We start from the raw sequence: 23,114 nt of genomic DNA, 5'->3' as shown, positions 1-23,114 counted from the left end.
ATTTGGAACTAGTTTGCGACGCACTGTTCTCTCCCGTCTTGTGGCATTTGTTTTTTGAGAATGACGATGAAACTACTCGTAGCCGGGTTCATCGCAAGGAATGAAAAACTTCATGTTCACCGGAAGCCGCCCTCCGTTATGGTCGTGTTTTATTTTGTTTCGATGTTACATAATCTTCGCGGCGATGTCGTGGTTGACGCCGGCGGACAAGAAACGCCAAGGGTCCTGTGCTATCATGAGCGTTTCCTGTCCGCTGACCACTTTGCGCTGTTCATTAATGTTATTTATTCCTGGAATAAGGGACCCTACCACCTCGACTGCCAAGTCACTTCTTCAAATAAAGGTTTATTCATTCATTCATGTTGTAATAGTGCATAATCTACTGTACATCAAAAATGACGAAAATTTGTTACGGCACTCAAGCAGGGGATAAAACAGTGTGTATTAAGTTTGTGAGGTTAGTAATACTTAAACAAATAATTTTTAAAGTGCAGCGTGTTGTCGAGCTGTTTTAATCATGAACCTTTCAATGACTGACACTGCTACACCTGTTGCATCAGATGGATGGTAATTACTCATGTTTTACTGATTTCAGTTTTTAGGACTCCTCTTGCTGGCAGCCTAATCGAGATTCGAGGTTGTGTTCCAAACATTTTGTGAATGGCGAGAAAAGCACAATTGAAAACCAGCCAGGTTATGTACCAACAATATTCCCGACCGTGTACACGAAGAGGTCCACTTTATCTACTGCTCAGCTGGCTAGATTTAATAGGTAAGCTCCTCTCTGATGTGCTACTTGGGCTTGTTTGCATCAAAAGCTGGGACTCTTCAATATGTTACATCTTTTCCCATTTAGCTTCGCCATAATGCGGTTGTCTCTACAAATAAATGTGAATGCATGCATGTAGATGTGCCCAAAACAAAATCCATGTGTGTTTACAAGAAGCAGTAACATCCAAGCTTGTTAAACGTGCAGGTGGAAGCAGCGGCACTCTGGGTCATCTGCATCACCGGCTACTCCTGCATCAGCTGATACAGGAGCCATTGGTACCACCAGCCTTGCCACAGTTGATCTAGCAACTAGTACAGACCTGTTGTACGAGCGGAGCTCGACAGAGGGCTTGGATCTACTGTCCACTGTCGCTGCTGAGCTTTGCACTGCAGTAAAATCCGTGGTAAACTCCTGAAAATTTCGGAAACTGAAGTTGAATGCCTGAAATTGTACAGCTAAATATGTTCTTCGCTCTTATACCATGCTCAGTTACGCCTCCCTATGTAGCATAGGCAGCAAGTTAGCAGTGTTGTACTCTTATTGCTCATTCCCTTCTCATTTTTTCAGTGCAGCACTTGATACACAATATGTGACAGCATTTTTCTGGAGCGGCTAGTTTGAAATGTTTGTTTATCATCGATAAAGTTTTGTGTTATGACTGATAAAAATGAGGTTGCCACTGTAACCCAACATGGATGTATTTATTCTTTCTTACTGCAATTTTACGCAGGAAACACAAACTGAAGAAAGAAGCGTGTCAAGCAAGAATTTCTCGGTGTTCATGTGCTTCATTAGTGAGTCAAGGACATCCACTCAAGTGACACATCTTGAGACATGCGACAACAGTGTGCAACATAGTATCTTAATAAAACTTGTTGTTGGGCTAGTTGGTACATTCTTCATACAACGATAGGACGCAACACATCAAGGAAAAAATCAGACGCTCTTTCCTGTCACCTGTATTTTTTCCTTGATGTGTTGCGTCCTATCGTTGTATGAACAGTGTGCAACACAAGCCAGAGGTCAGTAGCAGGCATAGTGGCTCTGACCACAGAACCAGCTACTTCTCCGGCTACGACAGCATCGCTAATTCTGCAAATGCATTGCAAGACCTGTGCAGTGTCAGCAATGAAGTGTTTGCAATGCTTCTGAGCATGCTTCCACCTTCAGAGCGAAAATGTGATGTCACTGCTGAGAATAGGCTTCTTTTGTTTCTTTTGAAGTTAAAGCTTGGAATCAGCTACTCATCACTGGCTATTCTCTTCTCGGTAAGCGAAACGTCGGCATCAAGGCATTTCAAGAGTGTTCTCAAAACTCTCGCTGTGGCAACTAAACAATGGATTTTTCGCCCCCCATCAAGAGTGATTCAGGCCACAATGCCAGACAGCTTTAAGGTGCATTAGCCTAGCTGCACTATGATTACTGACTGTACAGAAATACGTACAGAGCAGCCACCAACTGTGCAACAAGAACGAGTCTTGTACTCAAATTACAAAGGCGCATATACGCTGAAGGTTTTAGTGGCTGTAACACCAGGAGGAATGATTTGTTTTTGTTCAAAAGCCTATGGTGGTAGACTGTCTGATGCCAACATTACAGTTGATTCTGGTTTCCTCGATCTTGTTCAACCTGGGGATACAGTTCTTGCCGATAAGGGATTTCCAGGAATCCAGACAGTTTTAGGAAACCAGAATGCTGTTCTTGTTATGCCTCCATTTCTCCATGCCTCTCAGTTTACACCAGAGGAGGTTAGGGACACTTACAATATCGCTCAAGTGCGGATACATGTCGAACGAATGATTCAGAGGATTAAAATATATAATGTCTTGAACAACAAAGTACCAACTGAGCTTATCCCATGCATGACGGATGTCTTTCATGTCTGCTGTGTGCTAGCAAACCTCCAGCTCCCAATAATTAAGCGCAAAGAACAAGTCATTTGTCGTGTCTGCATCATGAACAATCGACTTTGCCTCACTCTGGATTACACAAAATGAAATGAACATTTGATGGGGGAGCATCAGTGCGCTAGCCACCATTTCGATAATAGGACTTGTCTTCGTCTAGGCTGGCCGGGGGTTTCGACAAGTGCTCTTGGCGAAACATTAGCTAGTGGACTTAGGCCTTCATAGCTTTCTTATTTTGCTCTGTGTTGCCAAGGGTCTCATCTGCCATGGATACTCACGTTGCATTATTTGTTCGAGCTATTTGCATTTTATTGCTTCGAAATTGGACGTGGTCTTTGAGAAACACCGTAATGGTGGGCTCCGGATTAGTTCTTATTTCATTGCGGTTCTTTACAGTGCACTGACATCGCAGAGCACACAGGCGTTGACTAATTTTTGCACACTGTTGGTGCCATTTCTATGCAGCTTAGGTCATCTATGATGTTCCATTAACAAACTTCTGTCTCGTGCTGCATTGTGTCACTTACTTGAGCTTGAAATAGGAGAGCCGAGCAGGTTCTGGAGCGTTGAAAATAGATGTGTGATGCTGTACAGTGGAAAAAGAGCCTGTTTTTGTTTTTTCTGTGTATAAACTTAAGGGACTGGGTTGAGCTGTTTGATGTAGAGAAGAAAAAAAGGTACTGTACTGGGAACATTTGTGAGTTCTGCGTAGTCACCTGCCTTTACTTGTCAGTGAATTTTGTGTACATGTTACTTTCTCTTATGTTTTCCACTTTTATATTATGCAATCCTGTTTTGCATGATATTTTTGGTCTTTGATGTCATTGCCATTAGGCACTTATGTTTTGAAGTCTGTCATATCGCATCCGAATGTGATTGCAGTTGAACCTGCTTTGGATGCGCTAGTTTTAGTTCAGAATAATAACTGTTCCAGCAAGCAGCAGCTTATTGTTTAGCTTCATTGTCGTCATCATCATCATCAGTCTATTTTTATGTCCACTGCAGGATGAAGGCCCTGTGACCTCCAATTACCCCTGTTTTGCGCTAGCTGATTCCAACTTGTGCCTGCAAATATGATGACTTCATCAGGAAATTTGTTTAGCTTAAAATTTGTGAAAAGCATGCCCTTCTAGTGCATCTTCTCAAATGCTGCATTAACTTGCCAACTTATGTTTCTAGTGTGACTGCTTTCAGTGTTGTGCACACATGAAGCAGCAGAACTAGTGAACAAATGACATGTTAACTCTTAATTTTTTTTCTAAGATTGTCAATACCATAAACCACTATGTACCTTTAGGATATAGGCATTTTCTTCGGTTGTGCAATAAAAGTGAGAAACGTGAAATCCTTTTTTTTTCATTGTGTTTTGCGCACGAAGTATAGTAGTACAAACAAATCTCAGTGAGCACATGCTTTATTTCGCTGCAGCTGCAGCAGGCAGAAGGTAAGTAAAATAAAATCTCTCAAGGGCTGGGATGCTCTCGTAAAGAAAGGTATCATCCCTGCTGACTTCAATAATGACATTTTGCCTGCTGGAATATACAAAAACAGCACTTTTGTACATTCAACAAGTACAGTAATATCTGTACTTGAGTGAAATATCTGTGCGTCGTCTTCAGTCTTCGGTTGCTGCCTGTTCCCTGGATGTAGTCTAATATTCTCTCTCCCGAGCTGTCGAACATGTCTGCTTCTTTACACTTGTGGGGACACTTGATTTCCAAAAGGCATGTTTCCCCAGACAAGCAGAACATGCCATCAGGGCTGCCACACAGCCAAGGCTGATCCGGGTGTATGAGCAAACCCATCTGAAAAAGTTACAATTACCTCACTGCCAGGCACTACAAGCACTCAGTGATTGTCGTAGCTTGTCACAGGCATCCATAATGACCAATAATGCTAGTCTGTACAGTATCCCCTCCACAATTTAGTGCAAGTTTCATCATATTAAAACATCTGTCCCCATGTTGAAGTTTATGCCGCCCAAAAGGGTAGTGCTTTATTTTTTGGCTTTGAAGGTTTTGTCTCTCTCAAGTGTTCATTGTAAAGCACTGAACACCAGACTAAAGTTTGACCTCACCTCCACAACTTCAACACCTAGTGGAGGCTCAAACTCCATTCGAGCCAGGGGTTCTGTACGGAGTCCTGTTGTCGAAGAAATAAAAAAATTGCTTTAAACTTGGCATTGTACAATTAGAATACACATCACTAAAACAAGAATGAAATAGGTCGACAACCATTTGTTTCTGTTCTGTGATTGTTTTTTGGTGCTGTGTATTCCACGAGAAAAACCTTGTACTTTATACACACCATAAGCCGTGGCCTCTGTAGAAAATGGCCTTGAGTTCAGGATGGCCCTGGCAACCTCCTCAGGGCTCCGTCGGGCATGGAGTATTGTGTGGCTTGTGATAATGCTTACGCGAAACTTCTTTTCTTTGTGCCACCTAAATTAGAGTTAACATACCCAATATCAGAAGAATGAAGAGTACATGTAAAGAGCAACAATGTCCTCTGTCACTGATGTTTCCATACCTTAGACAGCTTGACTGGCCCATGGTGGCCACACATAGGTCTGACAGTGTCTCACAGACAATATTTGTCTGATAAAACTCCTGCTTTTGCGTCATGAGTTGTACGTAATCCTTTGCTGCTACACTTAGCTTCGGGTAGGTGCCTGATATCTGCAGCACATGCAAGGCGTTGCAAGGTGCTGGAAGCAGCTGGATAATCTTTTCGAGCTGTGAAACCCGCCTGGCTTTTTGTTCTGCTTCAATGCTGATTACATCTGCCTCACTCCGCGCCATCTCTTGCAGTGCTTCCGTAAATGGCGATGCAATGCCCGGGAAGTGCTTCAATGCATAAAATGGGGACAGCTCTGCAGGCTGTTTGTTTCCTACAAAGGGGCTCTTGTAGTCTGGGATCAAGAATGACAAAATTCATTGCATATTAAGCAATAGCTAATCAGTGTGCTTAGCACAGAACCACATAAAAAAGTGACAGCTGTGAAGGTGATAGCCTGAGAAGAGATGCATTAACAGAGCACTATAGTGATAAGGATGACATGAGATAACAGATGTTTCATGCAAGCAGTGCTGTAGTCAAAATTAGCAGCACACGTACTATAAGGTACGTTAACAGCGCGAGGCCACCAGAGGGGACAGAAGAGAGAAAAGAACGCTGACGTACGTACTATGCACATACTATGCAACAGCAATACAACCAAATGCATCGTACTTCCAAACAATTCTTCAATGCTGGCCTTATCATTTAGCTGCGGCTTCCTTCATGGCTTTCCCCATGCCTGTGATGCACTTGTGCAGGATGCATGATCAAATTCATTCAAATAGAAAGCAACTGCAGCGCAGTGCTTGCAGTTATCCAGGCTGCCGTAGCGGCACGTGCATTTGCCACTTTGATTTTTCGGGGCTCAGTCGTCAGCTGCGAATGAATCGGAATCAGAAGAACAGGCAGCTGAATCATAATGCGAGACCAAATAAAAACAAAGAAAAGTGAAGTCGGGGCCGTAACATGCATTGAACGCCGGAAACAGTCGGCTAATGCATTTCTCGAGACTTGTTACATCGCACATGCACAAAAGCATACTTAGGCGACATCGTTTTGTTTACTTACTTGAGGTCCACTTGGTATACGTGATTGCTTTGCTCCGACAGACATTTTGCAGAGATCTCAGACCCGTCAACCTCCCGGACACCGAACATATGGTTATTGTCCAGCAAGCGGCGTCCTTTCCGCAGTAGCGATGGCCGAAAATACTCGTCGAGGCCGTGGACCGGCTTGAAACCGCAATGCAGAACCCGCGACATCGCGGGTAGCTTGCGTCTCTCTCCGGGTGCTGCCGAGTGAAAACGTTCGCGAGCAAATGCAGTTGCGGGGCAACGTCGCAACTGCATTTGCGTCGCAAGCACAGTCGGAAGCAACCACGGAAAGTAGGGCTCGAAGGGCGCTGACACACGGTGGCAAAGTTTCGTTTCCCGGTGGAGCGCCTGCGTGATTGGGGACGCCTCCGTTGGTGGCGCAGATAGCAGCGCGCTTGTGGCGCCGCCCGACGATTGCAGGTTCCCTATAGGGCATTTCCGATGGCCGATAGCAAGCGCTTGCGTGGCTCAATGGTAGAGTATCTGGCTCCCATGCAGCAGCCGTGGGTTCGATCCCGGCGGGAAACGCGTACTTTTTCGCATTTCCAGCGATAGCGGTTACGGCGGCTAAACGCCGGCGGCGGACACGTTACTGCGAACACGTGCGCTTATTCTGGTCGGGAGGTCTCACTTCTTCAATTAGTGCATTTAGAATATTTCTTAATTTTTCTCTTACATATATATCGTGAATATATGTCTATGTATCCTTTGATTTATTACCTAGAAATACATTGGTCTTTCTTCGCGCCACGGAGTTAATAAACCTGGTTTATTTCCCTCAAATATTGTTTTCTTCGATCATTGTCCCTGATCAATATCCACCAACAAGAAGCGCGCGTAAAATAACAGGATATCAATAATAAGTTTTCTTACGTAGCTGCGTGTTGCAGAGATACCAATTACTTTTAGAAGACAGTCGTAAAAGCAGCTGTTCACCTGGCTAAAACTACATTTGGTACCAGTCGGCAAGACGCACCAAAGCAACTTAAACATTAAAAACATTTACTGCACAGACGTCCTGCGAGAAAAACTGGGCGTCAGGCAGCGTCCGCGTAGCGAACGCGCGCTCGCTAGCAGACAACGCGCTTGACAACGACGGCGAAATTGAAGACTTCGCGTTGTATAATCCATGCCTCAAATCGGCGATCCTGTGGTCGGTGCTTGGACGATGACGACGACGACGGCGTGGCTTTCTGGTGTGCATGCGCTCTCCTGAACCATTGCTGTAGCGTTGTGCGCCTTACCTTGAAAATATATCCATTCTATATATATTCTCCCCGTAACATCTTTGGTGGACGTGCGGCGTAAGCTCGCTACAACACCGGGAACTGGATCTTCGCAGCGGACGGCGCGTTGCTGCCACCACAATGACCGACCAAGCGACCCAGTGTGAATAAGGCCCGTCACCGGTCATTCTCTTGCACCCTCGTGACCCCGGGACTTTCAACGGCACAAGCGGCGTGGACGTCGATGAATGGCTGGCAATGTATGAGCGCGTCAGCCGCACTAACAAGTGGGACCCGACGATAATGCTTGCGAATGGCATCTTCTATTTGCGGGGCACTGCGCTACTCTGGTTCGAGACGCATGAGGCAGATCTGACAAGTTGGGACGTCTGTAAGCAGAAATTACGTGATCTATTTGGGAGACCTATCGGACGACAACTAGCGGCCAAACAGGAGCTCGCAATTAGTGCTCAGACGTCCACAGAGCCGTACATCTCGTATATTCAGGACGTGTTGTCTCTGTGCCACAAGGTCGACAAGGACCTGCCTGAAGCGGATAAAGTGGGCCACGTACTGAAAGGCATAGCCGATGACGCATTCAATCTGCTACTGTGTAAGAACTGCGTACAGTGGAGTCGGTCATCGCTGAATGTCGTCGTATTGAGCTGGCCAAAAGTCAACGTATCACTCACCACTTCGACCGACTTCCCAATACGGCTGCCACGTCGTCATGCGAAGGTTTAGCCACCCTTCGGCAATCGAAAGCTACAGAAAACGTCACCAGGATCGTCCGTCGAGAACTTGAGGCCATGGCACCCGTTATCCCTCATGACGGTATGCAAAGCAAGAACCTGGCTCCAATTTCGCTAATTCAGGCCGTGGTTCTCCAAGAGGTCGCGAATATGGGCATTTTACCCACCTTTGATAACGGTCATGCTGTTACCAACCCGGTCGCCCCTGTCGTCGCTGCTGCAAGACTGAACACGACCTTCAGGCCACGTTATCGAAATCCAGCCGATTGGCGCAAACCAGATGACCGGCCCATCTGCTTCACATGCTCTAGGACTGGACACATCACCCGCCATTGTCGCAGCCGCTGGCCCACGTCCTATCGACCAAACACTTACAATCGCCCGGACCGTGCACCATATGCCCCGTCGTTCCGGCCTGAGGCCTCAAATGCTGAATGTCCTTCTAGGGAAAACCGGATCAGCCGCTCACCATCGCCCCAGCGCCGTCAGTCCCGCTCGCCCCAACCTCGCCGCTCGTGACAATGTGTTTGGCAAAATGGCGTTAACAATAATTTGCAAATGAAATGAAGCACTATTTTAATAGCGTACTATGCGCAATCGGCCTCAACGCCCGCAGCGAAAGTACATTGAATATGCCGCGGAGCCCGTCTCAGCCCCAATCCAGTTCGCTCGCAGCGCCCTAGCACAATTTTTCCACACGCGGCGCATCAGCGGGAGAGCGCCGTACGGCCCACTCGACCATTGTCTAGTACACCCTACTTTCAACATGGTTCTGAGGCGAAAAAAAAAACCAAATGTAAAGAAGTGAAAGCGCGCCCTATCATCGTCCAATCGGAGACACAGGAGAGACAGAAGCGGCGTTGTTCAAAGGATGGCGGTACTTTTCCGTCCCCGCAACTGGCGCCGCCACCTGCAGTAGTTTGCTTGCGTCATCAGTTCACCTAGAGCCGCCGTCGGCAGCAGTTCGTGTCACCGCAGTGCTTTCGTTTGTGCTGGTCGGATCAAGTTTCAAAACATTGATAATGACACAAACTTTGTGGAGATGAGCAAGTCGAACAATGCTTACGCACATTTAGACAACTCCCAGATGGGTTCCTGCGTAAATTTTTTCGACTGCTTATGGGCGAAATTCGATGCTATATTATTCACAGAATCCTGGCTTTCTACAATTGATAGCCCAATTGATAGTCGTCGTCACGCTGTCGTTTTATCTTCTTCATTCCCTTTACCTCATCCGGTTGTCGTCATACCATCATCGTCACGCCAACGTCGTCATACAATTGTCGCCATCTGTTCGTCCTCATGTCGTCGTCGCCACGTTTTCCTCGCTCTGCCATCATCATAATTCACGAATCGACATCTTATGGTCGTCATGCCGTCGCCGTTATATCCGCCTTTGCCACTCCATCGATATCATTCCTTCTCCATCATCACTGCACTGGCGTTATACAGTCTTCGTCGATCATGAATCCATTCTCATCGGCGACCTTGGCAAGCGAGTGCCATAGCCAAGTGGGACGATATCGGAGTAATGTGTGGCTTTTGGCCGATGCAATGGGTCTCAAAATTACCAGTATACACGTGTTAAATAAACGTCGTCAGTCCAGGCCGTGCACGTGATCTCATGCCCGATCGCGAAATGTGGCCTATAGACCGTTTTTTCATGGGCGCCGCCATTGCGTAGTCAGTGGCGCCATCTACGGGCAGTTGGCATGCTGGCTTGGGCGAATGCCCGTGTTGTATGCTATGGTATACGCTCGGGGGCAGTTTCTGGTGGGTTTTTCCGCACTCGGGGGGCGCGGTGTATTTAGCATGTAATCGCGTCTTCTACGTGGGGAATGGTCGTGTGAGGCGTAGTGAAGGAATTTAAGTCTGAAGTAATTAAGCGGCTTGAGTTTATGCTCACATTAGGGCGGACGGAGCACCCAGCGCGAGGTGTGTGCGTTTGTTTGAGCTTACAATCAGCCTCGGATATCAGTTAGGTATTTCTGAAAATTCGTTTCATGAATAATACCTTACTGCATCATTCTCAGCACAGTAATTCTAAGCTCTGGTTTAGCTGCAACGAGTACTTGCGAAACATTTGACAATCTTAACAGCGTGGGTACCATTCTGCTGGAGAATAAGTCGTGCTGTTTACTTTGACAAACGTTCAAGTTGTTATCTGTAGATACATTGGGCGACTGCCTTGTTTGCTAGGCAAGGTTTTCGCCCACAAATAAAATAGTTTGGTTAATAATATAACCGCATACCGCACAGTGGGAATCACACTTTTCGAGTGGTCGAACGACCAGCTGCAGACTGCGCGAGCGTCCGAGGCAGTACTAAATGGTGTGTTATAGATCTGTTTGCTCTATATAGCGCATGGTCAAAGTGGTCCAAGCATGCGGCACGACCATGCGAAGTCTTTTTGCATCGTTATACCGTGTTCTGTTTTATTGTGCCGCAAAAGGAGGACATATATGAACTTTTTTTTTTCAGTCTCGTAAGCTCAGTCATCTACGACGCATTCACCCATCTTAACTGAAATTGTGTCCTTACAAATAGCCGTTGGATTCTCTTTATGCGATCTCCTTTGTATATTGTGCCTTACAGGGCAAAAATGCAATACCGATCGAAGCACGAAGCTTGTGTGTATCATGTTGGTTTGCCAACCGCAGTGCTCGCTGTGTTGAGCGAAGCCTTCGGCATCTTGCGGGAGGCTAATCTAGACATAGTGCTTTGAAGTCTACTAGACTTAAAATGCGTGAGAACGATGCCGGTGGCTGACGAAAATGATTTACAACAACTCTTCGTCGAGTGAAAACCGATACATCCAACATAGTTCACAACACATAAACACACTGCTGTTGATGATGCGCGTCGCATTTTTGCACATCCAAAAGAAATGTACAGATACTGTAGCTACTGCTGCACCTAAAGGCTACGCAGTGGTTGTTCGACGACCTCGTAAGAACTGACATCCCGTAAATTGCCCTCAGAACTAGCTAAAACATCTCCAAATCGTCCCGCAGCGCGCGACCGGCAACACATTCAAGCCGCGCCGCACCGGCTCGCACAACCCAGAGAGGAGGAAAGGCTCGTCGCGCGTCTTATCCTCCTCGCCCGATGAAAAGGTCTATATACTGGCAAAAGCATTTCAAGGGCAAACTTCCCGGCAACGGCTTGCCACCCACTACTACCGGCTCAGCCTAACCACTGCCACTTCGTCGGAGTCGGCCACCGACCAAATTTGCACTCTGGTGGCGAGTAAACACGGTAGCACGAGTAGGTATACGGTAACTCAGGTCGAAAAGCAAAATATTTAGTCAGGCTGACGCTACCTCAAGTTGCATTTAAGAATATTTAGTGGCCCTCTTCGTTCTTCTTTCTTTCCTTTATCAAAACCTAATTGATAGAAAAACAAAACTTACGTATCTAACGACCGTAGCCGCCAGAATGTCCCCGAACATTAAACGTAATACCGCAGATCGTTTGTGCCATTATAGTTCAGTCAAGTCTCGTAGAGTCATTGTCTTTTTCAAGTTTTTTTTCTTTATTTTCAACATGCTGGCGGAGGAGGAGGAGGAGAAAGCATTTATTTGAATCCAGAGGCTCGTGGTTTCAGATTAACACTGTTAAAGCAGCGGTTCGTAATAGCTGGCTGGCATGGAAAGTGTTAACTAAGAGCCTGCGAGGTTTTACAAGGTCATAACGGCACGGGCCTATACGCTGCGTTGTCCGTGTTGTCCCGCCTTGCGCTTCTTGCTTTGCGCAGATCCAGGACCCAGCGCAGCGGCAGGTATTCATTTAGGAGTACAGACTTTTGGCCTACTTGGTTTGATACAGTTATTGGGAACACATCGCTTCGATGACGTGGACAAGGAAGAACGACAAGGTCGCCCGTCCTTGTTGTTCTTTTTTGTCCGCGCCACCTGGGCGGCTCTGGTCCCAATAAAGGTATTTATTTTCCGCTCGTACGTATATGACATGTGTTGTGGTCTCACTTAAGAATGACTTGCATATTCTTCCTCTCATCTTGCTGCAGCCTGTCAGAGGAAAAACCAGGACCGAGGGATCAACTACTGCCACAAGTTGTGCCAAAACCTGTGGTTTCCTCAAAAGCACTCGATGCGCAGACTTCACGCGTGAACATATTTCTTCGGAAAACCGCGTGCGAAGTCAGTCTTCCTCTCCAATCTTGAGACATAAAATTCCGTCTGTATGTCGCTCTCACTACAATACCTGAGTTAGTGTCCACTGCTTTGTAGAAATGTCCAGACAGCAGTGCTATTAATCCCCATGGCTGCGACTAGAATTGTTCAAACAGACTAGCCAAGGTTATTACAAGGTTCTATTAGCCAATAGTCATTCAACAACATGCACATAATCCCGAAATGGGCAATTTGCGGTCTTTCTATCAAACCTACCTTTAGGTGCTGACTTCGTCTATTTATGCCTTAATCAGATGTCATTGAATATCTTTGTGCCCAACACTCATCTTCAAGACGAAAGATATCAACCTATTGAGAGTTCAAGGGCCTTTCTAATACATGTGAAAAAAAAGCATCGCGTAAAACAGAGCTAATCATTGGAAGAACCATGTGTGTGCCAGCATTTCAATTTGCAATCGCGAATCCGTAAAATAGAGAGAACGATGAAAAGGTGAAAATTACAATGGCCCACTTAGGCGTTGCTGAGGTGAGTAGAAAAGTTTGTAGTATATTGGTGATTGGAGCTTTAAATGTAGACGTCACTGGATTGGCGGCGATGGAGGCGCGCAGCTGGTTTCAGTCGGACATAGCCTTTTGTACGAAGCTATCAGCAAGCAGGTGTATTCGACAGCACAAAGCTTGGAGTTCAAATTTGTGATCAATGCAAGATGGTACGTATACTTAAGGTGCAGTGAACAACATTTTCTTCATTTTGTGATTAGTATAGAATACATTGTCAATAAGGACTCTTCAAACTATCATCCACCTTATACTGAGATTTTCGAAAGGAAAAGTTGCAGCTTCGTACGCTCCCGTTATACACTCACTGTACGTGAGGGATTAACAAGAATTAAACAAACAGCATGATTTTGACGTGCTCAAAGTAAGTTGCTATTCAGGACGTTGTGGGGATCTCTAATACATACATTACAGTTACAATTTCAAAGAAACGGGTTTAACGAGAAGCATGTGCGAAGGAAACCGTGCCCGCTGTCATTCCAAAACATGCGTGGCAAACATGCAACACATTCTGTGATATCAACGCCAGGGCACATTTTGCAACACAGTAGTGAGTGTGCACAGCCATGGGTCCCCGCAAGTGATTTCGGGATGCCCTCATCATTCTGTATTTATAAGATATTTGGTCCAGTGGTACCTAAGATTGCAGATCACCAAAAGACCAGTGGTACCTAAGGTTGCAGATCACCAGCACGCTTCGCATAAGCAATTGCTACATAGGTAAGTATCAACGCTTGGTGGACATGAGTAAACAGCATCGTAGCATTTTGTGTCATTCGTTTACGGCTACTGAATTTTCTCTGGCAGCTCAAGTACTAGACCAAAGTTAGTTTGTTCAACGAAAAGGGGGGAAGCACCCCTTGTACACGCCATTCACCAGGCTAGCTAGTAAACATCTGCAAGCCTTCTGATGCAAAAACTACTTCATGTTGTCCGTGCTCTTAAAGTTCAACAGAAAATTTAAACGTTAGGGATGCCAGCTTCTCGACCGTGTGTCCTTTAGCACCCGAGCTATACGTATAAGGGGTGATCATTTTTAAGCTTTTTCCTGGGATTTTAAAAAATAGCCTGTAGCAGATGGCACAGTTACTTTCTCTGAGCTGGATCAATCGAAGAGGCGGGCATTAATTACTAGCATGAGAAATCGAAACACATATCCAAATAATGAAAAAAAAGTTCACTAGATAACTTCGCAATCAATTGCTTTACTGCACAAATTGCAATTTACAAACTGCATATAGCCGGTGGGTTTGCAAAGCGCATCCACTTGAAATGCCTCTTCAGGAACACTAGTTTCGAGGTATCATTTCCAATAGTGTGGGACGAAATACATGGGCGTTCCAGTTACTACTGTGGTTCAGTGCATAAAAGAGCATTTTATTAAGAAAGCAAGTGCGAGAAAAGCGTGTTTGCGGCGAGTTTGATGGCGCATGTCTCCAAACTGATGTCATTCTTGAAATTCCTTTCAAGTGGATACGCCGTGCAAATTCATTGGTTACAATGCGTAACTTGGAATATGTGCCGCAAAGTAATTAATTAAGGAGTTAATTAGTTCATTTCTTTAATAATTACAATATAGGTTCCGATTTCTCGTGCCAGCAATGACCTCCTCTCTGAATATCCCAGCTCATGCAATGACCAGAGTTACGTTATCTGCCACATGCGATTATAAAAAAATTCCGGAAAACTTAAAATTATCGCCCCGTATATGCCTCTTATGCATGCACATCCCTTTATCTATGTTTACAATTTGTTTACAAGTGTATACCGCCAATAAAACTACTAACCTTAGTTCGTATAGTTGTCTAATAATTTGCCATCGCAATCGATGCTTGGCCTTTCGGGCAAAACTGCGACACTTTCTTTAATTTTAGGATATTATGATTTTCAAATGGCTTTGATTGTCCTGTCACGGGTGAGGTGGTTCAATTTGCTTAGAGACTCATCAGTGATTTTAAATAAAAAAAAGAACGGGGTGCCGAAACTGAAACAGGCAGCTGCTTCATGTGACGTCTATGATGAGTCGATGACATCATAAACTACGTAACCGTAATGTAATCTCGCAGAACGCATGGTACGTAAACACGCAGTACGCGTGCGGCTATAGCGTGAAAGAAGTCTCGCTAACGATGTCTTCTTACGTCACGGGGAGCTTATCTAGCTCTTTCGGAGTAGACAGCGGAGACTTCAGCGACGATATGAGCGCTGTATAGGACCGCCGTTCGCTTTTGAGCCACCGCCGCGCGAATCCGCTGACATGCCCCAAGCTCAACGCACTGCGAAGCGGAAAGGCGAAGAGTAAGCACCCGTTATCACGTTTGTTTCTTTTTTTCGTGTTTACGTCGACTACTGCACCTATTTAGCAGCTTTATATATGTCCATAACATGCCACAATAAAGATGTGTGTGAGAACGTTTGTACAAATTAAAGGGATTATCACACGCAAGGGTGCCGAGTGGTTTTCTTAAAAGCCACCCCAGTTGTTCCGCCCCCTTAGACACACAACATCCGAGGTATTTAGGCGCGCCTTATAACAAGGGCATTCTTACACTGAGATAGCGTGTTCGCTTATGTAAAAATATGTCATTGTAGCTACTAGGAGGTTAAAGACAAGTTTCAAGCGTAACGAACGTATCTTCTGCGATGGAAGATGCGATTTGATGCAATATTTCTTATGAAATGAAGCACCCTGTTGATAGAAAAAAATTTCTTGTAGAAATAAATACTTTGTATAACAAATAACAATTGCATTACAGGATATTTTTGCATGTCAGGAATTTATTACTTTAGAGAGCAGTTTTTTTTTTCAACAGCCACAAGTTGCCAGGCGGTTTTGCTATACTCCGACATAACAACGAATTGGCGGTCGTCATTTTATGCATCTAGTGTCAAATAATTATTCCACTGTCACCGCTCACAGCAAACTTGTGTTGCGTTTCTGGCCACTTATGGCGAACTCTTATATTAGCAACAGGTTTACTTGGCATGGACACTGCAGGAGTTGCAAGACGTCGCGCAAGTGTCGGGTCGAATTGTATGTAATTATACCAATATAAGAAGAGCTGCAACGTGTCTGCTGTGTCTTGTAGTGGATGGAAGGTCTGGCTTCCATGTGAAGTTCATGAGTACTAATGTTGTGCTTCAGTGTGTTTCCTCAACAACCTTTTAAAGAATACTATTTTTTTAACCTTAAGTGCCAGTATAGTAATGTTGAATAAAGACAGTGCAAAGTACTACGCGCTTAAGAAAGCTTTATTGTTGCATTTTGCTCCTAGTCGACAAAATACTCTTTGCTAAGGGTGCGAATCCCAGATTTCATTAGGTCTAAGCAGCTTTTCATGGGGTGCTTCTACAATACCTGTTTTTCGTGCTGTTGTTTCATCGTAATGGTATTATAGCTATTGGACAAACGAAAGGCCCCCCTTAAGAGTGTAAAATCTTATCTCTATGGCGTGTGCGCAGCAAGAAAAAAAAGTGCGCTCTTAAAGGCGCTTCTGCCTTTGCACTCTAAAACAGTTCCCATATCTTAAGGGCGTATATATGTCCCACAGCAATAACCGTCATCTGCCCTGCTTGCGGTTCCTTTCTCGAAAAGTCCGCACACGCTACTTTTCTGTCACGAATGCTATGCCGGGCTGATAACGCGCATGCCGTTCTTTACCTGGAAATACCGTGTGCGCAGCGGAGAAGACGCACTGCGAGATCGATGAAGAATATTTGTTGTGGGATAAAGATTCGTCACGAAGGGGCGTGAACAGTTTTTACAGTTTGTCCCACTGCTAACGCTCTTATGTTGCCATGTCATGGCCAACACTAGAAAAAAAATGGGTGTTACACATACCATCCTTAAGCAAGAGTGTTTGCTTGAACTACACTCTGAGAAAAGTTTTCACACATTGAGGCTTACCTTGTCCTCAGACAATAATTGTGACCTATCTAATATAGTGCGTGCATTTCCTTTCTTAAGTGCGGTGCGCCAGGTGCTTTCAGGGTACGAACGGTACGTGCGTATCTGCGTGGCACAGCGTTCTTGACAGGAAAGCAGCTTGCATAGAGTTTCGAAGAAAGGAAACAAGACAGATGGCGATTACTGTTTGGGCACAACATACGGCCCCAAAGGCTGTGAATATTTTTAAACTGGAGGAGCGGGATAAAAAAAAATCGGGGTAGCTTGTACTAGTGGCGCAAGGCTAAAGACACAGCGGAACTGATCGGTTCCTAGCTGGTCCTGGCTATACGAAGTGATGCTAAGGTATACGAAGTAATGCCAAGTGATGCTAAGTTATACGAAGTGTATAATCATTTCGCCGCGATCTCATCGGGGAACGCCTAGCGAAGCACTTGCAGTCCGAGCACACGTAGGGAAAGTGGGGCGAAAGCTATGCACCGTGTACGGGCGGCGCGCAGCAGAAGACACGCCGGGATGACGTCACGGCGCGTGCGCAGTAGCGCGTAGCTGGTGGGAGCTCGGCTTAGCCGCCACCAGAGGTGCCTGCTGCAGTCACGGACACCGCGAGCGTTCGGCGCTAATGCGGGGAAACGGAGAAGCGTGGATGGCGTCGGCAGCATCTCTGCGCGTTGCCTCGTTGGTGTTGCTACAATTTGTTTCTCTCTCACTCTCATTTTCTCTTTCTTTCTCTCGAGCATAGCACGCGACGCGCGCACTCTCTCTCTCTCTCGCTCTCATTTTCTCTTTCCCTCTCCCGATCATAGCGCGCGTCGCTCCGCGAGGTGGTTGCTAGGCAACGCAGTTGCAGAACGTTCTCTCAATTAAAAGAACGTTCTCTGAATTAAGGTCGACGTACGTTTCGCTCTTTATTTACCAATACCGTGTACACTCAGTCAAATGACGAGTAATTCATTTGTAGACAGGCTGCCGAATAAATACACGGAGGTCGGTTTTAAAGTTCTAAGCTAAGAAATTTCACGTGGAAGCCAGACGCTCCATCCAATACACCACACAGCAGTCACACTGCGGCCCTTCTGATGTTAGTATATGACCCAAACTTTGCGTGGTGTTTTCTTGCAACGTCGGCACGGCCCAAGTGCAGGAAACTTTTTGGTAATACTATCTAGAGTTGGCCATAAGTGGGCAGCAACGCAACATGGATTATAAATGCGATTCATAATTGGCTGTTATGTCAGAGAGAGAGAGAAAGGTAAAGGAAAGACAGGGAGGTTAACCAGACGTTATCTCCGGTTGGCTACCCTGTACCGGGGGAGGGGTAAAGGGATGCGACAGGAGAGAGAGAAAAAAAAGTAAAAATAAAGAATAAAAAAATGATGGAAAGAAAAAAAATCACACACGTACACAAAGCAGAACTGTTTCTGTGGGCATTGTCACGCAGTCTGCGAAGGCGTTCTCATTTTGCATAGTGTGAACGTTCCAGCCCACGTAACACAGTCCAGAGTCACAATTTGTCACTGAGTTCGGTGTCTTTCAAGTAACGCAGCAGTGCTTTCAGGGCGGCTCGCGCCGTTGTTTGTGTAGGCCAGTTTCCAAGGATGTTCTTTTCTGTTATTGGGCGTTTGTCCAGTTGATCTATCGTCGCTGACAGAGCTGCTCTCTGCGGGTTCAAACGATGGCACCCACAAAGAAGGTGTGCGATTCTTTCATTGCACCCGCAGAATTCACAAAGTGGGCTATTGGCCATTCCGATAAGAAAGGAGTACGCATTTGAAAATGCTACTCCAAGCCATAGACGGACTAGAAGTGTGCAGTCCCGTCGCAGGAGGTTGAACGGAATACGGAGCTGTAAATTAGGGTCCAGGGCATGAAGGCGTTATGTCAGAGTAGTAAAGCAGCCTAGTAGCATTAGTGTAGCTATTAAAAAAACCTGCAAAGTAATAAATGTAGTGACATACTAAAATACTAAAATATAGAGGGATGCGATTGTTATTTATCCTACAAACTCGCTATACCCTTAAAAAAGTCGCAGTTCTGGCCAAAAGGCGAAGCACCGATTGCGATAGCAAATTCGTAGACAGCTATACGAAGTAAGGATAGTAGATTTGTCGGCTGTATAAACTCGTAAACATTCGCTCACTAACTAAATTAACAAGCATGGTGTCACTCGCGCACAGGCAAACCTAAACACATCTCACTCGATGAGCGCGGACACTCGCTGTCAAAACGCTGTACACTGCATTGAGTAAGAGCGGCAGGAGCAACGAGCGAATCGACCTTCGTGAGTCATCTCGCTTCAACGCGAACGAAGCGGCGAGAACACAGCACACACGAAGCCATGAGCCCTCGCCGCACCTACTCTGTACTCATCTCAAATCGCTTTCAAGGCCAGCACGACCGCGCTCAGCCGCTCCATACGTAGCCGCCTCCAGAGTTCACCGCCCCTAGCCCACTGCCCCCACCCGGTGCCTTGCACGCAGTGGAAAGTGGCGTGCTTCCTCCTCTCCTTCCTCCTTGCGCGCGCGACATCAAGCCACCATCCTCGCCACAACCTCGCACGCTTTCACTCGCACATATACAGCATACAGCGCGGCATCGGTGTTACCGCACTTAACTTTATACAGAACATCACGGTGACGGCCACGGCGGAAATGCGCCTTCCGCAATAAAAAATTATATCAACAAGCTGCTTCATTAAAAGTTGAGTCAGATCCCATCTTGCGTCGAAGAAAATCGAAGAGCGAACCGTCCTCCTTTGCACCTAGGCAAACGCACATACACGCAAGAGTCCCCAGCAAGAAGTTCCCAGATCTCGCGAAAGCCTCCAGCAAAACTCCCCAGATGCCCCTTCGCAACTCACGCATGTGCGTCACGCCGAGGAAAATAAATAAACCTCTCGTGTTCGCCAGTGCAACAACGGGAACGAGTGGCGTCAGGTGACCAGGACATCACGCGATCTCTCGGTTTTTCCAACAGCGATAGGAGCACCTCTCGGCACGCTGATCCGAAGCCTGTAGATCAGAAACATCGCCTCAGAGATTGGGCTTGCTGGCAGGTTTTGCTCCGGCCATCCCATTCGCACGGAGTGAGCGTAAGTTTTCAACGGTGATCGTGGCCGGCTCCTTCTCCCGACCTCGGCGCTCGCAACCGAGGTCTTTTTCATGCGCGGGGGATGCTTTCGGGCCCTCCGGTACAGTTGCTGCGGCCTGGATGAGACAAGAAAAAGCCTTTTGCGCGTTGCTATCATCTTGCCCTTACTGATTTGAAAATTACCGCTGACGGTCTACAAGGGGCGAAATGCGTGCTCGCGCCTATGCTCAAATGCATTTATTTTTTCTCTACACACACACACTCCCATTGCATTGGCGTTCGGGTGTAAAAGTGGAATATACATACCGGCCATATTGCAATTTACAAATTGTTGCGCGTGAGACTGCAAGGCATATCTACTTGAAAAGAATTCTGTGGATGACACCATTTACGAGATATGCACCGTCAAACTTGCGGTAAAAAATGCACTGTCGTTCCACTTACTTCCTTAACAAAACGTCGTTTTATGCATTGAAGCACAAAACCTAAACTGGAACGCCCGATGCATTTCTCTACAAAGTTCGGAAATTAGTATCTCGAAACTGGGGTCATCCTAAGAATTCGTTCTAAGTGGATTTATCACCTTGCGAAAGCCCCGCCCGGAATTTGTAAATTGCAATATGAGCCATAAGTGAATTAGTTAAATACTTGATTAGTGAATATTTGTTAATTATTGCATTAATGCATGTCGATATTTTGTGCAAGTAATGCCCGCCTCTTCGAGTAGACCAACTCATGGACTAGAATTGCGCTATCTGCCACAGAAAATTTTGCAAAAATTTTGAAAGTGTTCGCTGAAACACCCGCACCGTCCACAAAAACATGCTGCAATCCCCCGTGTACTTAGATTTAGGTACACGTTAGAGAACCCCAAGTTAATCAGAAACCTCCCACAATGGGGAGCCTCATAATTATATTGTTTTTGGCCACGTACACCACATTATTTATTTTGTAAAAGGGGTTTATTTGGGTCGTAGGGCGGCAGCGAGAAACGCAGCACCAGCAGGTAGGGCGTAGCCAGAGAGCGAACTGGGTACGAGCCACACGATGGCAACGGGGCTGTTCAGCGTACCGATCTTCTTCCTCACAATCACCCCCCCCCCCCGGTATGGAAGAGTAGCCATCCTGGCGACCTAGGGAGAGTGCAGTGGATCGTAGTACCGCTTGAGCCGGTCAATGTGTACAGTCTCTCACCCGCGACGACGGAGATCGGAAGATGGCGACACGGGTTCAACCACGTAATTAACTGGTGATGTTTGCGCAACCACGCGGTAGGGCCCGTGGTACTTGGGAAGGAGCTTTGACGAAAGATCAGGAGCAGCAATAGGCGGGACCCAAAGCCACACGAGGGAGTCGATGGTGAAAGGGTGAGGAGGTGGTTTGAGGTCATGACGCTGTTTTTGGCGACACTGTTGAACAGACGTCAACGAACGGGCAAGTTGTCGGCATTTCTCGGCATGCTTAGTGACCGTAGCAACAGGTGAGCAGTCGGCAGGGTCCAGCTGGTACGGGAGAACCGTACCAATGGTGCTGGAGGGCTGGCGGCCGTAAAGCAGAAAGAATGGTGAGAACCCGGTAGTGGCTTGGGAGGCAGTGTTATATGCGTATGTGACAAAGGGAAGTACAGCATCCCAGTTGGAACGGTCTGACGCCACATACATTGATAGCATGTCACCAAGAGTTCTGTTTAATCGTTCAGTTAAGCCATTCGTCTGTGGGTGATAAGCGGTAGTTGTGCGGTGAATAATTTGGCATTCCGATAGGAGTGACTGCAGCACGTCCGAGAGGAATACGCGACCCCGATCGCTCAGCAGTTCACGAGGTGCGCCATGGCGGAGAACAAAGTTGTGTAGAAAGAACGAGGCGACGTCTTTTGCTGATACGGCAGGTAAGGCGGCGGTTTCAGCATATCGTGTCAAATTATCTACGGCGACGACAAACCATCGGTTGCCAGCGGCAGTAGATGGAAGAGCCCCGTATAAATCAATGCCGACACGGTCAAATGGGGGAGCTGGGCAGGGAAGTGGCTGGAGAGGTGCGAGACACATTTGCGTCGCTGGCAGGCAATGCAGGAGCGTACGTATTTGCGGATGAAGGTGTACATGCCGCGCCAATAGTAGCGTAGGCGAAGCCGTGTATAGGTCTTCGACACTCCGCCGTGAACGCACTGGGGGTTGGAGTGAAAAGCGGAGCATAAATCGTTTCGAATGTGGCGGGGCACGACTAAGAGCCATGTGCGGCCGTCATTGTGGTAGTTGCGGCGGTATAAGAGTCCGTCGCGGATGGCGAAATGCTGGGCCTGTCGACGTAACGCTCGAGTTGCCGAAGCCGCCGGAGGGTTGGACAAAATATCGAATATCGTGACGATCCATGGGTCTTTTCGTTGCTCCGAGGCCATGTCCATGATGTCAAGTGGGGAGATATCATGACTGTCGGTAGGAGTACTGGCGTCTGAAGTAACTGGGAAGCGCGAGAGGGCATCGGCGTCAGAGTGTCGGCGTCCAGAGCGATAGACGACACGGATATCGTATTCCTGGAGCCGGAGGGCCCACCCAGCGACACGACCCGACGGGTCTTTGATGTTAACCAGCAAAGAGCGTGATGATCCGTCACCACGTCAAAGGGTCGACCGTAGCGATATGGTCGAAATTTTTGAAGTGCCCATACGATGGCCAAGCACTCTTTTTCGGTTACTGTGTAATTAACCTCAGGTTTTGTAAGGGCACGACTGGCATAAGCGACCACGTATTCGGCATTAGTGTTCTTACGTTGTGTGAGCACGGCACCAAGGCCTACACCACTGGCGCCAGTGTGAAGTTCTGTAGGTATGCTTGGGTCTAAATGGCGCAAGATTGGTGGAGGTGTAAGTAGGCGGCGAAGAGTGGTAAACGCTTCCTCAGAAGCTTCCGACCAATTGGAAAGTGCATAGTCGCCTTGGATAAGTTGGTTGAGGGGTGCGATCACAGTAGCGAAATTGCGAACGAATCGTCGAAAATAGGAGCTAGCATAGTCCAATGAAGCTGCGTAGTGCTTTCAAGTTAGTGGGCTTCGGGAATTCGGATACGGCACGAAGTTTAGCAAGGTCGGGAAGAATG

General features: G+C 46.6%; 1 pseudogene; it reads left to right on the top strand.

Moving 5' to 3' along the window:
• The first annotated feature begins 1,767 nt into the window (after window positions 1-1,767).
• Window positions 1,768-2,769, top strand: LOC119443908 (uncharacterized; annotated as a pseudogene).
• Window positions 2,770-23,114: the final 20,345 nt, after the last annotated feature.

The sequence above is a fragment of the Dermacentor silvarum genome, chromosome 1 (assembly GCF_013339745.2).
Source record: "Dermacentor silvarum isolate Dsil-2018 chromosome 1, BIME_Dsil_1.4, whole genome shotgun sequence".
NCBI lineage: Eukaryota > Metazoa > Arthropoda > Arachnida > Ixodida > Ixodidae > Dermacentor > Dermacentor silvarum.
Note: the sequence above shows the minus strand (reverse complement) of the source record. Positions and strands in the feature narration are given on the sequence as shown.